This window comes from Phyllobates terribilis, unplaced genomic scaffold (genome assembly GCF_046119375.1).
Source record: "Phyllobates terribilis strain yellow unplaced genomic scaffold, ASM4611937v1 Scaffold_12__6_contigs__length_324123572, whole genome shotgun sequence".
In the NCBI taxonomy this organism is placed as follows: domain Eukaryota; kingdom Metazoa; phylum Chordata; class Amphibia; order Anura; family Dendrobatidae; genus Phyllobates; species Phyllobates terribilis.
This window is the reverse complement of record NW_027362772.1, coordinates 16,464,454-16,478,808: the sequence shown is the minus strand read 5'-3', so window position 1 is coordinate 16,478,808 and position 14,355 is coordinate 16,464,454.

Below are 14,355 nucleotides of genomic sequence, written 5' to 3'. Positions count from 1 at the left end.
TGAGCCGTGTATCTAATCCTCTCCTGTGTGATACTGTCTGCTGAGCTGTGTATCTAATCCTATCCTGTGTGATACCGTCTGCTGAGCTGTGTATCTAATCCTCTCCTGTGTGATACCGTCTGCTGAGCTGTGTATCTAATCCTCTCCTGTGTGATACTGTCTGCTGAGCCGTGTATCTAATCCTATCCTGTGTGATACTGTCTGCTGAGCCGTGTATCTAATCCTCTCCTGTGTGACTGTCTGCTGAGCTGTGTATCTAATCCTATCCTGTGTGATACTGTGTGCTGAGCGTGTATCTAATCCTATCCTGTGTGATACTGTCTGCTGAGCTGTGTATCTAATCCTTTCCTGTGTGATACTGTCTGCTGAGCTGTGTATCTAATCCTCTCCTGTGTGATACTGTCTGCTGAGCCGTGTATCTAATCCTATGCTGTGTGATACTGTCTGCTGAGCTGTGTATCTAATCCTATCCTGTGTGATACTGTCTGCTGAGCTGTGTATCTAATCCTCTCCTGTCTGATACTGTCTGCTGAGCTGTGTATCTAATCCTATGCTGTGTGATACTGTCTGCTGAGCTGTGTATCTAATCCTCTCCTGTGTGATACTGTCTGCTGAGCCGTGTATCTAATCCTCTCCTGTGTGATACTGTCTGCTGAGCAGTGTATCTAATCCTCTCCTGTGTGATACTGTCTGCTGAGCTGTGTATCTAATCCTCTCCTGTGTCATACTGTCTCCGAGCTCTGCACAGCACTACTCCCCCCATCATGTAGTATCGCAGTACTCCTGACGTCCGGTCGCTCCACATTAACCCTTTGTTGGGCGGCAGAGTTTCCCTTATGGCAGCTCGTAATGTGGCGACTTTCCTTCGGGATAATTCCGGATCTTTCTTTCAGCCCATCATGAAAGGTGCGGAGCGGCCGGCGTCTGAGCCGCGTCTCACATCAAATACACTTTACTCAATGGTGCAAGATGTCAAGTTAGACCTCCAGAGCGTGCGGGAGGGCAAGCGGGCGCGTGTGAGGGCGCCAGGGGAAATGTCTCCTTGTGAGAGCGCTGTATTTGAGGATTAGCAGAGAAACATATTTAAAAGCATTGCAGCCCCGGAAAATCTGCCTCTCCAGTATAAATCTCATCAAATCACCATAGCCGACAATCTGTTCTCTCCTTAGCACCTACAACCCCCACCGTGCTCGCGTCTGAGCGAGCGGGCGACACAGAGGCCCAGCTAAGAGCATCCGCAAATAAGGAAACTTCACACGCAGTCACATCAAAGCTCCATCTCAGTTTATACTTTTTTATGATTTTACACATTTTTTACTTATTTTATTCAGTATATTTTAAAAAAAAAAACATATTTCTATGTATTTATTTTTAGACTTGATACATTTTGGTTTCATCGCATTTTGATCGACTATTCTTGCTAAAAACTGTTGCTGTTGTTACAGTCATGGCCAAAACTGTTGTCACCCTTGAAATTGTTCCAGAAAATGAAGTATTTGTCCCAGAAAAATTATTGCAATTCCACATGTTTTGTTATACACAGGTTTATTTCCTTTGTGTGTATTGGAACAACACATAAAAAAACCAGTAGAAAAGGAAAATTGGACATAATTTCACACAAAACCATAAAAATAGATCGGGCAAAATTGTTGCCACTATCCAAAATTGTGCGTAAACAACTTTGTTTCCAGCATGTGATGCTCGTTCACATTCGCCCGTGGAAAGTAACAGGTGTGGGCAATATGAAAATCACACCTGAAACCAGATAAAGAGGAGAGAAGTTGACTCAATCTTTGCATTGTGTGTCTGTGTGTGCCACACTAAGCATGGAGAACAGAAAGAGGAGAAGAGAACTGCCTGAGGACTAAAGGGCCTAAAATGTTGAACATCAACAATCTTAAGGTTACAAGTCCATATCCAGAGATCTTGATGCTCCTTTTTCCACGATGCACAACACAATCAAGAAGTTTACAGCCCATGGCGCTGAAGCTAATCTCCCTGGATGTGGACGGCAGAGAGAAATTGATGAAAGGTTGCAACGCAGGATAGTCCAGATGGTGGATAAGCAGCCCCAATCAAGTGCCAAAGAAATTCAAGCTGTCCTGCAGGCTCGGGGTGCATTAGTGTCAGCGCGAACTATCCGTCCACATTTGAATGAAATGAATTGCTTTGGCAGGAGACCCTAGGAGGACCCCACTGCTGACACAGAGAAATAAAAAGCTAGACTGTAAATTACCAAAATGTACTCGAGTAAGCCAAAATCCTTCTGGTTAAGCGTCTTGTGGACAGATGAGACCAAGATAGAGCTTTGTGGTAAAGCACATCATTCTACTGTTTACCAAAAATGGAATGTGGCCTACAAAGAAAATAACACAGTACCTACAGTCAAATATGGTGGAGGTTCAAAGATGTTTTGGGGTTGTTTTGCTGCTTCTGGCACTGAGTGCCTTGACTGTGTGCAAGGCATCATGAAATCTGAAGATTACCAAAGGATTTTGGGTCACAATGTAGGTCTCAGTGTCAGAAAGCTGAGTTTGCATCATAGGTCATGGGTCTTCCAGCAGGACAATGACCCCAAACATACTTCAAGAAGCCCCCAGAAATGGATGGAAACAAAGCACTGGAGAGATCTGAAGTGGCAGCAATGAGTTCGGGTCTAAATCCCATTGATCACCTGTGGAAAGATCTTAAAATTGCTGTTGGGAAAAGACGTCTTCACATTTGAGACCTGGAGCAGATTGTAAGAAGAGTCGTCCAGCTGAGAGGAGTAAGAAGCTGATGGTTATAGGAAGTGATTGATTGCAGATATTTATTCCAAAGGAGCAACCAAATATTAAGTTGAGGGAGCCAACAATTTTGTTCGACCCATTTTTGGCTCATCATTAACGAACAAGAGATGCGCATTTCAGACAAAGAGAGAAGATGGAACAAGAGATCATGATCCCAAACTGCTAGGAGACAAAACTCGAGGATGATAGGAAGCTGCCGCTTCTCTCTAAAATGTGGATTCTATTCACATCCTGAGGATACATTTATTTAGCGCAAGGATCCTTTAATTAGGGCCAGCAGAATGGCGCCTTTAAGTGCAATTAGACCCGCCCCCTTGGCTCAGGACACTTCCTGTTGCTTAGGTCATGTGACCCTTTTGGCTCTGCTGAATGGTTGAAGAGGTTCTTGAAGCCAAGTCTCCACCCCCTAGGAGCCATTTTGGCAGGTAATCACAATGTTTCCCTTTATCTCCATGTTTTTAGATTTTTTTTAAACAGTATCCAAGTTAAAAAATAGACACAAGTCAAATTTACAGGACCCCCACTCTATGCACTTTTTAAAGGGGCGGCTTGTTAAGATTTGCTTTTCCAGCAGCACCTTGTTTTTATATATCCATATAGAAAGACATATTTTTTAACCGTATGAGATCCGCTGATTTATGAGCTGTCAGTAATAATGCGTCACAGGTGTGTCAGAAGTGACAGACAGTCACCCTGCAGTTGGCTGCAGAAGATCTCTTTGTTTGGCATTACAGACACCTTCTTAGCTGTCTCACTCTAGGACCCAGCGGCTACCTCCCTCCTGCCAATTCTCACCCAGACCTGCGTGTTTAAATACTTGCTGTTTGCTACAGGGAGGTGCCGGTGATATTCACATTTTCTCTTGTGAACGCTTGGAGCTACTGCAATCTGCTTACTTCCTCTCTGGTCGTTTGGAGGACGTTTTGAGCTATTTCTCTGAAGTCGGCTCAAGCTAAGTTACTTCCCCCTGTGTTTGTCTCCTTTGTTGTCTTTAGTTGTTAGTGGGGACTGACTAGTGCTCATCCCCCTCCTTCCATATCCAGGGCCAAGCGCTAGGGAAATACAGGGTGTAGGTTCCTGTGCGGCGATTGGTGAAGAACCAATATAGGGATGATAAAGGAGACAGGGTGATATCAGATCAACCTAGGAAGTCTTCACTCCCCCCTTCCCTAGAGTCTGAGCTCCCTTGCCCTCTTCCCTTCGTGTTTCACTTAGTCTTTCCCACACCTTGCATGACATAATGGGGGGATAGAATTTTTTTGTAGCGGAGTGAAGTCGGAGAGATGTATCATGCTAGCTGAACCTACAAAAGAATGTGCTGGGAAACCGCCAAAGATGCAATTACCTAATATATTATTATTATAAGAATGGCACCCCGAGGGCATTAGGAGCCATATATGTAGCAGCGGGCAGATGTTTCCGGATTGCCCCCACAGCCATATGATCCCGTAAAAAAGGCAACTATTCCAATCATTATTAACAAATTCACAGAAAAACTGGTAAGATAGATGGAGAATAATTTCATTATGTGAAAGTCACGGTATGCTATCAATATCAATTTTTTTGGATTAGGTTAGAAGAAACTCCTAAACATAATACTCATAAAGCAAAAAGATGAAGTATAGGGGGATATACCCCTTTTAGAAAACTAACGCGAAACGCGCGTCGGGGAGGTCACCTCGGAGTCTTGCACTAGCATAGAGCACTTTATTAGGGGTAAGGTGTATTGACTACTAACTTGATAAATTTATGGCTGTTTTTGGGACATTGTGCTTGATCACTAGGCAGCTAACATGATGGGACAGACATCGGTGTTGCACATGCACTTTACCTCTTTCTGATTGACTATCAGGACTTTTTTTCATTGTTCTCCCTCTCATGTTCTGTGAATTATATATCTTAAATTGTGAACTTTTCAACCCATACCCTCTCCCTGGGGAATAATTGTTCTTCTTTATGTTCACCTCAATTGAATTGCATCTATACATGAAATGTGTTTTAACTTTATGATTAATAAATTTTGTTTTTATACATTTTTGGAAGTCAGCACTTCATCTTTTCGCTTTATGAGTATTCCAATTGTTGCAAAAACATTATTAATGAACTAAAATGTGAAAATAAAAGCTAAAAAACTGCAAAAAAAAAAAATGTATATAAGTGTAGAAAAAAATGCAAAAATCATATCAGACGCTGCCCAAGAAATGGTGACACTGAGTCCAGTTAATTAATAAATATGTTGCGACCGGAAGCATCATGTGCCCGTGATCGCTCGACCGGAAGCATCATGTCCCCGTGATCGCTCAACCGGAAGCGGCATGTGCCCGTGATCGCTCGACCGGAAGCATCATGTCCCCGTGATCGCTCAACCGGAAGCGACATGTGCCCGTGATCGCTCCTGCTGCATGTGCTCCATCGGATGGATCAGGTCTGGATTTTTGGTTACTTTGTTGCGGTTTCCTTTGTTGTATCCATGCACTTGTGTGAAGTTCACAAGGCGGATGATTAGCAGGGCCGTAATTACGGATGGCGCACTTCTGTGATTTCCTTGGATGACGGGCTCTCCCAGGAAATAATTGATATGATAATATAATCATCCATGCAATTAGACCGACAATAGAGGCCTTAATGCCGTCCTCGCCTTGATCCTCCTCTATGTACACAACATCACAGGGAGGCGAAGGCTGCACTGCGGAGGGGACTACAGAGACGAGGCGCTCAGCCGGAAACACCTGGAGCAGCGAAACTCGTCTGGTCATGTCCTGAGCGTCACTGAAATGGAGACACTATTGTCATAGACCTGAGAGAAGGCGAACTAAAATTGCGCCAAAGTTGTAACAGATCATTGAGACAAATGGAAAAACACAAATGTCGCACCATGGTTTTACATATCACCACGCCATGCGTAAAGTCCATGGACCAGAGGGTCACTTGTGTCACCTTTTGGCCGCCATTATTGGACCCCTGGTCACTACGTTCCTCCATCTCCATCTCTCAGTCTTTTCTGCAGCTGCAGCATTTTATTTATGAATCAGGAGGGTCAGGATGAAACATCACACAGGTTCTTATCAGAGGGCTAGTTTGTATTTTGTAGGGGGTCTGGTCTGGCCTTAGGTTGAATATTATAGGTGGTCTTGTCCAGGGCTTGTACTTTATAGAGGGCCTGGTCTGAGGTTGTATGTTCTAGGGGGTCTGGTCTGAGGTCTGTGTGGCGCCCCTGAGGGTTCGGTCGCCACAGAGGTATTGCATCTCACCCAGAGGTGTGGTATCTCACTCTCAGGTAAGGATGGAGTATGGCTGAGGACCCTAACACTACATCTACTACACTACATTTCCGGGGGATAGGGCGACAATGCTACTACGGTAGAGCACAACTGTCCCTGATCCCTGGCTGGAGTGGGGGGGAACCACCTAGAGAGGGGGAACTATGTAGTGGATGGGTGGAGGACGTAGATCCTGGGAGCACTGGAGTATAAAAGTAAGGAACCCTCTTAGATCAGGGTTCAGTTCAGTTCCAGTCAGACATACTGAGGAGGAGTCAGGGAGCAGAGGCTCTGTATGAGCTCTGCTCCACGGGCGGGCCCAGCCAAGAGGCCTGAGCCTGGAAGGAGAAGAGAGGACTGGGAGCAGGACGGCTCCAGGGTGAGGAGAGAAGGGACCCCAGGGGTACGGGTTGTGCAGAAAGCCACCCGTACGCCCGCCGCTGCCAGGAGGTAGGGGGGTCAGGCCAAGAAGGGGAACAGGGTCCCCCAACCAGCAGAGACTACAGGGCTCAACTGGGAACCGGAGGCTGCAGCACTTCAAGTACAGCAGGCCGTCCACACCAGCCACTAGGAAAGTAGCCACATAGGGCCAGGGGACGGAACACACGTCGCCCGCCAAGGCCCCAGGACACTGGACAGAGGTGCCGCTAGGTGTGAGGTACAAGGAGAGAGGCCAGAGAGGACACACAGAAAGGGGGTCCTGATAAATGCTCCAGAGATACCTGAGGGTCGACCGAGCCCCTCACTGCGTGAGCACAGGATACCATGGGCTCCTACACTGGCCCTGTATCAGGAACTGCTACAAAAAAGCCCTGGGACTGTACTACCTGACTCCGTGTTGTTACTGACTATCTACACCATAACCACCATCATCCATACACGCTGCCCTGAAGCTACACTCTTCCTGTGGGGAGTCACATCACCTTGCTGCACACACCATCGGCTTCAGTGGTCTGCTCCGCAGCGGCGGTTATCGATAACCGCAATCCACAGGTGGCGTAGTCGGACATTATAAATATTGCACATAGACTACCCCTTGGTTTGACCACCCTGGGTCACGGACCGGGTCGCCGCCACGGTGACTACAACCCCCAGCATCTACAAGGCCCGGCTCCGGGTATCCCCCACGGCCCAGGGGGCGCGTCATCTGCTTTTTATAGGGGTCTGGCCTAGAGTCTATATTTTATAGTTGGTCTGGACTTAGGTCTGTATTTTGTAGGAGGTTTGTGGTTTCTATGTAATTGGAGCTCTGGTCTGAGGTCTGTATTTTACAGGGGGTCTGGTCTTGGGTCTATATTTTATAAGGTGTCTAGTCTTAGGTCTGTATTTCACAGGGAGTATGGTCTGGGGTCCATATTTTATAAGAAGTCAGGTTTGGGATTTGTATTTTATAAGGGGTCTGGTCTGGGGTCTGTGTTTTATAAGGGGTCTAGTCTTAGGTCTGTGTTTTACAGGGGGTCTGGACTTGGGTCAATATTTTATAAGGGGTCTAGTCTTAGGACTGTATTTCACAGGGAGTGTGGTCTGGGGTCCATATTTTATAAGAAGTCAGGTTTGGGATTTGTATTTTATAAGGGGTCTGGTCTGGGGTCCATATTTGATAAGGGGTCTGGTCTGGAGTCTGTGTTTTATAAGGGGTTTAGTCTTAGGTCTGTGTTTTACAGGGGGTCTGGTCTTGGGTCCATATTTTATAAGGGGTGTGGTCTGGGGTCAATATTTTATAAGAAGTCAGGTTTGGGATTTGTATTTTATAAGGAGTCTTATCTGGGGGTCCATATTTCATAAGGAGTCTGGTCTGGGGTCTGTATTTTATAAGGGGTCTGGTCTGGTGTCCGTGTTTTATAAGGGGTCTGGTCTGGGGTTCGTATTTTATAAGGGGTCTGGTCTGTGTTCTGTATTTTACAAGGGGTTTGGTGTGGGGTCAGTATTTTATAAGGGTCTGGTCTGGGGTCTGCATTTTAGAAGGGATCTGGGCTGGGGTCTGTATTTTATAGTGGGTCTGGTTTGGGCTCTGTATTTTAGAGGGGGTCTGGTCTAGGGTTTATATTTTTATAAGGGGTCTGGTCTGAGGTCTGTATTTTATAGGGGCCTGGTCTGAAGTCTGTATTTTACAGAAGGTCTAGAGTCTGTATGCTATATAAGGGGTCTGGTGTGCGGTTGGTAATTTATATGGGGTCTGGTCTGGGGTCTGTATTTTATAAGGTGTCTAGTCTTAGGTCTGTATTTCACAGGGAGTATGGTCTTGGGTCCATATTTTATAAGAAGTCAGGTTTGGGGTTTGTATTTTATAAGGGGTCTGGTCTGGGGTCCATATTTTATAAGAAGTCAGGTTTGGGGTTTGTATTTTATAAGGGGTTTGGTCTGGGGTTCATATTTTATAAGGGGTCTGGTCTGGGGTCTGTGTTTTATAAGGGGTCTAGTCTTAGGTCTGTATTTTATAGGGGAAAAAACACAAAATTTGAGCTTGGTTTAAGCTGGTATACATGCAGCACATAAATACATGTTTCACAATGGCCATAAATCAGAAAAACACACAAGAAGCAAAATGAAAATAAACCCTGCTGTAAATAAATAAAAAGCAAGTGCATCTAAATAAAATAGGGTTCTTAGTAACACAGTTTTTGATCAAAATAGTATGAAAGCTATCCCACCACGACAAAGTGAACCCGTTCGAGATAGAACCTACTCTGTCTAATATTAAAAAGCTTACCATGTGTCAAAGCTCACCTTGTCGTGGTGGGATAGCTTTTATACTATTTTTGATCAAAAACTGTGTTACTAAGAACCCTATTTTATTTAGATGCACTTGCTTTCTATTTATTTACAGCAGAGTTTATTTTCATTTTGCTTCTTGTGTGTTTTACAGGGGGTCTGGTCTTGGGTCCATATTTTATAAAGTGTCTAGTCTTAGGACTGTATTTCACAGGGAGTCTGGTCTGGGGTCCATATTTTATAAGAAGTCAGGCTTGGGATTTGTATTTAATAAGGGGTCTGGTCTGGGGTCCATATTTTATAAGGAGTCTGGTCTGGGGTCCATATTTTATAAGGGGTTTGGTCTGGGATCCATATTTTATAAGGGGTCTGGTCTGGAGTCTGTGTTTTATAAGGGGTCTAGTCTTAGGTCTGTGTTTTACAGGGGGTCTGGTCTTGGATCCATATTTTATAAGAGGTCTGGTCTGGGATCCATATTTCATAAGGAGTCTGGTCTGGGGTCTATTTTACAAGGGGGGTGGTCTGAGGTCTTTATTTTATAAGGGGTCTGGTCTGGGGTCCATATTTTATAAGGGTTTGCTCTGGGTCCGTATTTTATAAGGAGTCTGGTCTGGGGTCTGTATTTTATAAGGGGTTTGGTGTGGGGTCTGTATTTTAGAAGGGTCTGGTCTGGGGTCTGTATTTTATAAGGAGTTTGGTCTGGGGGTCCATATTTTATAAGGGGTCTCGTCTGGGGTCCGTATTTCATAAGGAGTCTGGTCTGGGGTCTGTATTTTATAAGGAGTCTGGTCTGGGGTCTATATTTTATAAGGGGTCTGGTCTGGGGTCCATATTTTATAAGGGGTCTGGTCTGGGGTCTGAATTTTATAAAGGGTCTGCTCTGGGTCCGTATTTTATAAGGAGTCTGGTCTGGGGTCTATATTTTATAAGGAGTCTGGTCTGGGGTCTGTATTTTAGAAGGGGTCTGGCCTGGGGTCTATATTTTATAGCGGTCCGGTTTGGGCTCTGTATTTTAGAGGGGGTCTGGTCTGGGGTCTGTATTTTAGAAGGGGTCTGGTCTGGGGTCTATATTTTATAGCGGGTCTCGTTTGGGCTCTGTATTTTAGAGGGGTCTGGTCTAGGGTTTATATTTTTATAAGGGGTCTGCTCTGAGGTCAGTATTTTTATAAAGGGACTGATTGGAGGTGTTTAATTTATATGGGGTCTGGTCTGAGGTTTGTATTTTATAGGGGCCTGGTCTGAAGTCTGTATTTTACAGAAGGTCTAGAGTCTGTATGCTATATAAGGGGTCTGGTGTGCGGTTGGTAATTTATATGGGGTCTGGTCTGGGGTCTGTATTTTTAGGTGGTCCACTCTGGGAGAGTCCGTATTTTTTCATGGCTCTGGATTCGCTTGGGTGGTCTCGTATGTATTAATTTGGGGGTACGCGGCAGATTGGATTGGATGCACCTATGTCTCCGGTGTGTCCCATACAAATGAAATGAACCCATATTTCGCACGCCGCTATGTGAGTGCTGCAGACTGGAATCTGCGGGGAAACATGTCGCTTATTGAACAGATCTTCAAATCTGCAACGGAAAAAATCTGCGGAAGCCGGAACAGCAATGCGGATTTCCCACTGAAATCATAGGGAGTGTAAGGTGCGATAATAGAACGTATCCTAATGTGCGAGATAAAACTCTGCATGACTCCCAATAATATGCGCACTATACGTTTTTTTACCGGACGTCCGGACGTCTCTGTATAGGAAAGCGTGACGTATTTTTGCGCAGACGCTACTGGCGCGAACATCCTGCGCTTCCTAGTGCATTTAATAAGCATAAAGTAAAAGCGGAGCCTAAACATAAGCAATGCTGCAATCTATGGGGGATCTCTGAACATCCTTCTATACGGAAACTTCTATAAATTATACATGCCACCTAGCAACTCCACAGCGAGTCCGGGCCGCGGCGGCTGTTGCTATGCAGCGCAGCGTGGCGTCCGGTTGCTGCAGTGGTCACTGCTGACCTAAGATCCCTGTACTGTAAATAGATTGTCCTGGTACTCAGATCTATGGCTGCAGCCGGAGATGTCCATCTATCAGCGCAGGATGTGGCTGCGGAGGGGTTAAGGAGGATCACGCTCAGCTCTTTTTCCTCCATGTAAACCCAATATCGCGGATTGTGCTGAGCGCAGCAGATTGTGCGAGCGGTAACGAGCGAGTGCTCGATGAGATAGCGCAGCTGCAGCCGAGCTCTCCTCACATCAGACACAGCTGTACCATTCACAAGACAGAATTAGATATCGCTGCGGCAGCCGCGCCGATCACAGCCGTATTTATACTTCACTTATCTCACTGCGAGATCTCACTCGGGGGGAAAAAAGATTTGCCGGCGCTGGATCCGATCCTGTGCGGAGAAAAATAAACCAGCTCAACCCAAGTGATCAATTCTGCAAGATCTGCAGCTTTTCGGGGCCGAGAGTGGACCCCCGGGAACTAAAGTCAGGGGACCCCCGGGAACTAAAGTCAGGGGCCCCAAATCAGTCACCATAGTCAGGACACTTTACAGGTTATTACTCCCCTCACGATAGGAGCCCTCTGGAGCTTAAAGGGTCAATTATGGGGTCAGAAAGCAGGGAAAGAGTAGGGTCTCAGAGACAGACCACCCACTAGGACCACACTGCTATAGATATGGGCAGAGGTGCTGATGCCAGCAGGAAGTAAGGAGTAGCTCCAAGGTCCTTTACGGACCAAAACCCCTTTAATGCTTATATAGTACTGCCCTCTATTAGGAGGTAGAGGGGCACTAAGCTCTGTGCCCAAAAGGGGCGACATGGCACCTGTGCCTGTGAGTCTAAAGTTTTGGACCAGTGGAAGACAATCAGTAGAAGCCGGCATTGGCATTGTAGCTGAAATGTGATGTCACCAATTCTCAGCTTTTGAGTCCAGCAATGTCACAACAGTTGCACGATGATGTCACCAACGCTCAGGTTTTCATTTGAGTGATGTCATAGCACTTGACGGATGATGATGTCACCAGTCTTCAGATTTTGAGTCCCGCGATGTCAAATCAGTTGCACGATGATGTCATTAGTCCTCAGCTCTTGAGTCTAGTGATGTCATAGCAGTTGTACGATGATGTCATTAGTCCTCAGCTTTTGAGTCTAATGATGTCATAACAGTTGCATGATGATGTCACCAATCCTCAACTTTTCAGTAGAGTGATGTCATAGCACTTGCATGATGATGTCACCAATCCTCAGCTTTTGAGCCCAGTGATGTCATAGCAGTTTCATGATGATGTCATCAATCCTCAGCTTTTGAGCCCAGTGATGTCATAGCAGTTTCATGATGATGTCACCAATCCTCAGCTTTTGAGTAGAGTGATGTCATAGCACTGGCATGATGATGCCACCAGTCCTTCAACTGTTCATAGGAGTGATGAAAGATGATGATGTCACCAGTCCTCAGATTTTGAGTCAGGTAATATCATAGCACTCGCATGATGATGTCAACAATCCTCAGCTTTTCATCTGATTGATGTCATAGCACTTGAATGATGATGTCACCAGTCCTCAGCTTTTGAGCCGAGCGATGTCATAACAGTTGCATGATGATGTCACTAACCCTCAGCTTTTCATTTGAGTGATGTCATAGCACTTGAAAGATGATGATGTCACTAGTCCTCAGATGTTAAAGTAGTTGATGTCATAGCACTTGGGTGATGATGACACTGGTTCTTAGTATATAGGTTGAGTAAAGTCATAGTAATTGCATGATGAAGTCACTAATCCTCAGATTTTTAGCTGAGTGATGTCCTAGCACTTGGGTGATGATGTCAACAATCCTCAGCTTTTAAATTGAGTGATGTCATAGCATTTGAAAGATGATGTCACAAGTCCTCAGCTTTTGAGTCGAGCGATGTCATAGCAGTTGCATGATGTCACCAATCCTCAGCTTTTGAGTAGAGTGATGAAAGAGGATGATGTCACCAGTCCTCAGATTTTAAAGTAATTGATGTCATAGCAGTTGGGTGATGATGTCACTGGTTCTTAGCATTTGGATTGGGTAAAGTCATAGTAATTGCACGATGAGGTCACTAATCCTCAGCTTTTTAGCTGAGTGACGTCAATGATATCACCATTCCTCAGATTTAAAAGTAAGTGATGTCATAGAAGTTGCACGATGAGGTCATTAATATTCAGGTTTTGAGTCGTGTGATGTCATAGCACTTCCATGATGTCATTAGTCCTATGTCAAGAGTCTTGCACTGACTGTTCGGTTATCATCAAGGTGAGATCCAAATAGTAAACCCCTTTATACCATTTTTTTCACATAGATCTTGAAAATATGATGCATAAAGCAGCACCTGTCCCTCACAACATGTTTTCCAGCCTACAAAATTAGGGACATATTAATTAAAAATATATAAAAAAATTCAATCCTGTGATCAAACTTGGATTTCCAAGCCACGTGCAGGAATACAATGTGGCTGCGGCGGCTCCTGGCGGCTCTTGCAGCCGCCCCCTCCCCTCCTGTGTTTGGCTTTAATTTGCCTTGAAGCCGGTTGCACTTTGCTGCCTGCGCCGCCGTCATTGTAATTCCAATGGAGTTTTTACTGGAAAGTTTGTGCAGTTCAGCAGTCAGTAAACATCCAGAGCCTGATGATGGGGGTGATGTGACAGGCCGCTGGTCAGGGGATTCACTGCACAGTGTCAGGTGAGCAGGGGGGAATCCGCTATTGGCAGAAAATCATTACCTAAAAAAATGTTATAATTAATCCAAGAGCAAATTGCTCATTCCTCAATAGAAAGGATGGATTTATCACCTGCACCATGAAAATGTTATTATTGAAGGCGCCTGATGTGAATTATAGACGCTGCACAGTATCACGTCTCCTGTCCTGTATATATACACTGTACAGTACCACTCCTCCTGTATATATACTGCACAGCACCACTCCTCCTGTCCTGTATATATACACTGCACAGTACCACTCCTCCTGTATATATACACTGCACAGTACCACTCCTCCTGTCCTGTATATATACACTGCACAGTACCACTCCTCCTGTCCTGTATATATACACTGCACAGTACCACTCCTCCTGTCCTGTATATATACACTGCACAGTACCACTTCTCCTGTCCTGTATATATACACTGCAGAGTACCACTCCTCCTGTCCTGTATATATACACTGCACAGTACCACTCCTCCTGTCCTGTATATATACACTGCACAGTACCCCTCCTCCTGTCCTGTATATATATACACTGCACAGTACCACTCCTCCTGTCCTGTATATATACACTGCACAGTACCACTCCTCCTGTCCTGTATATATACACTGCAGAGTACCACTCCTCCTGTCCTGTATATATACACTGCAGAGTACCACTCCTCCTGTCCTGTATATATACACTGCACAGTACCACTCCTCCTGTCCTGTATATATACACTGCACAGCACCACTCCTCCTGTATATATACACTGCACAGTACCACTCCTCCTGTCCTGTATATATACACTGCACAGCACCACTCCTCCTGTCCTGTATATATACACTGCACAGTACCACTCCTCCTGTCCTGTATATATACACTGCACAGTA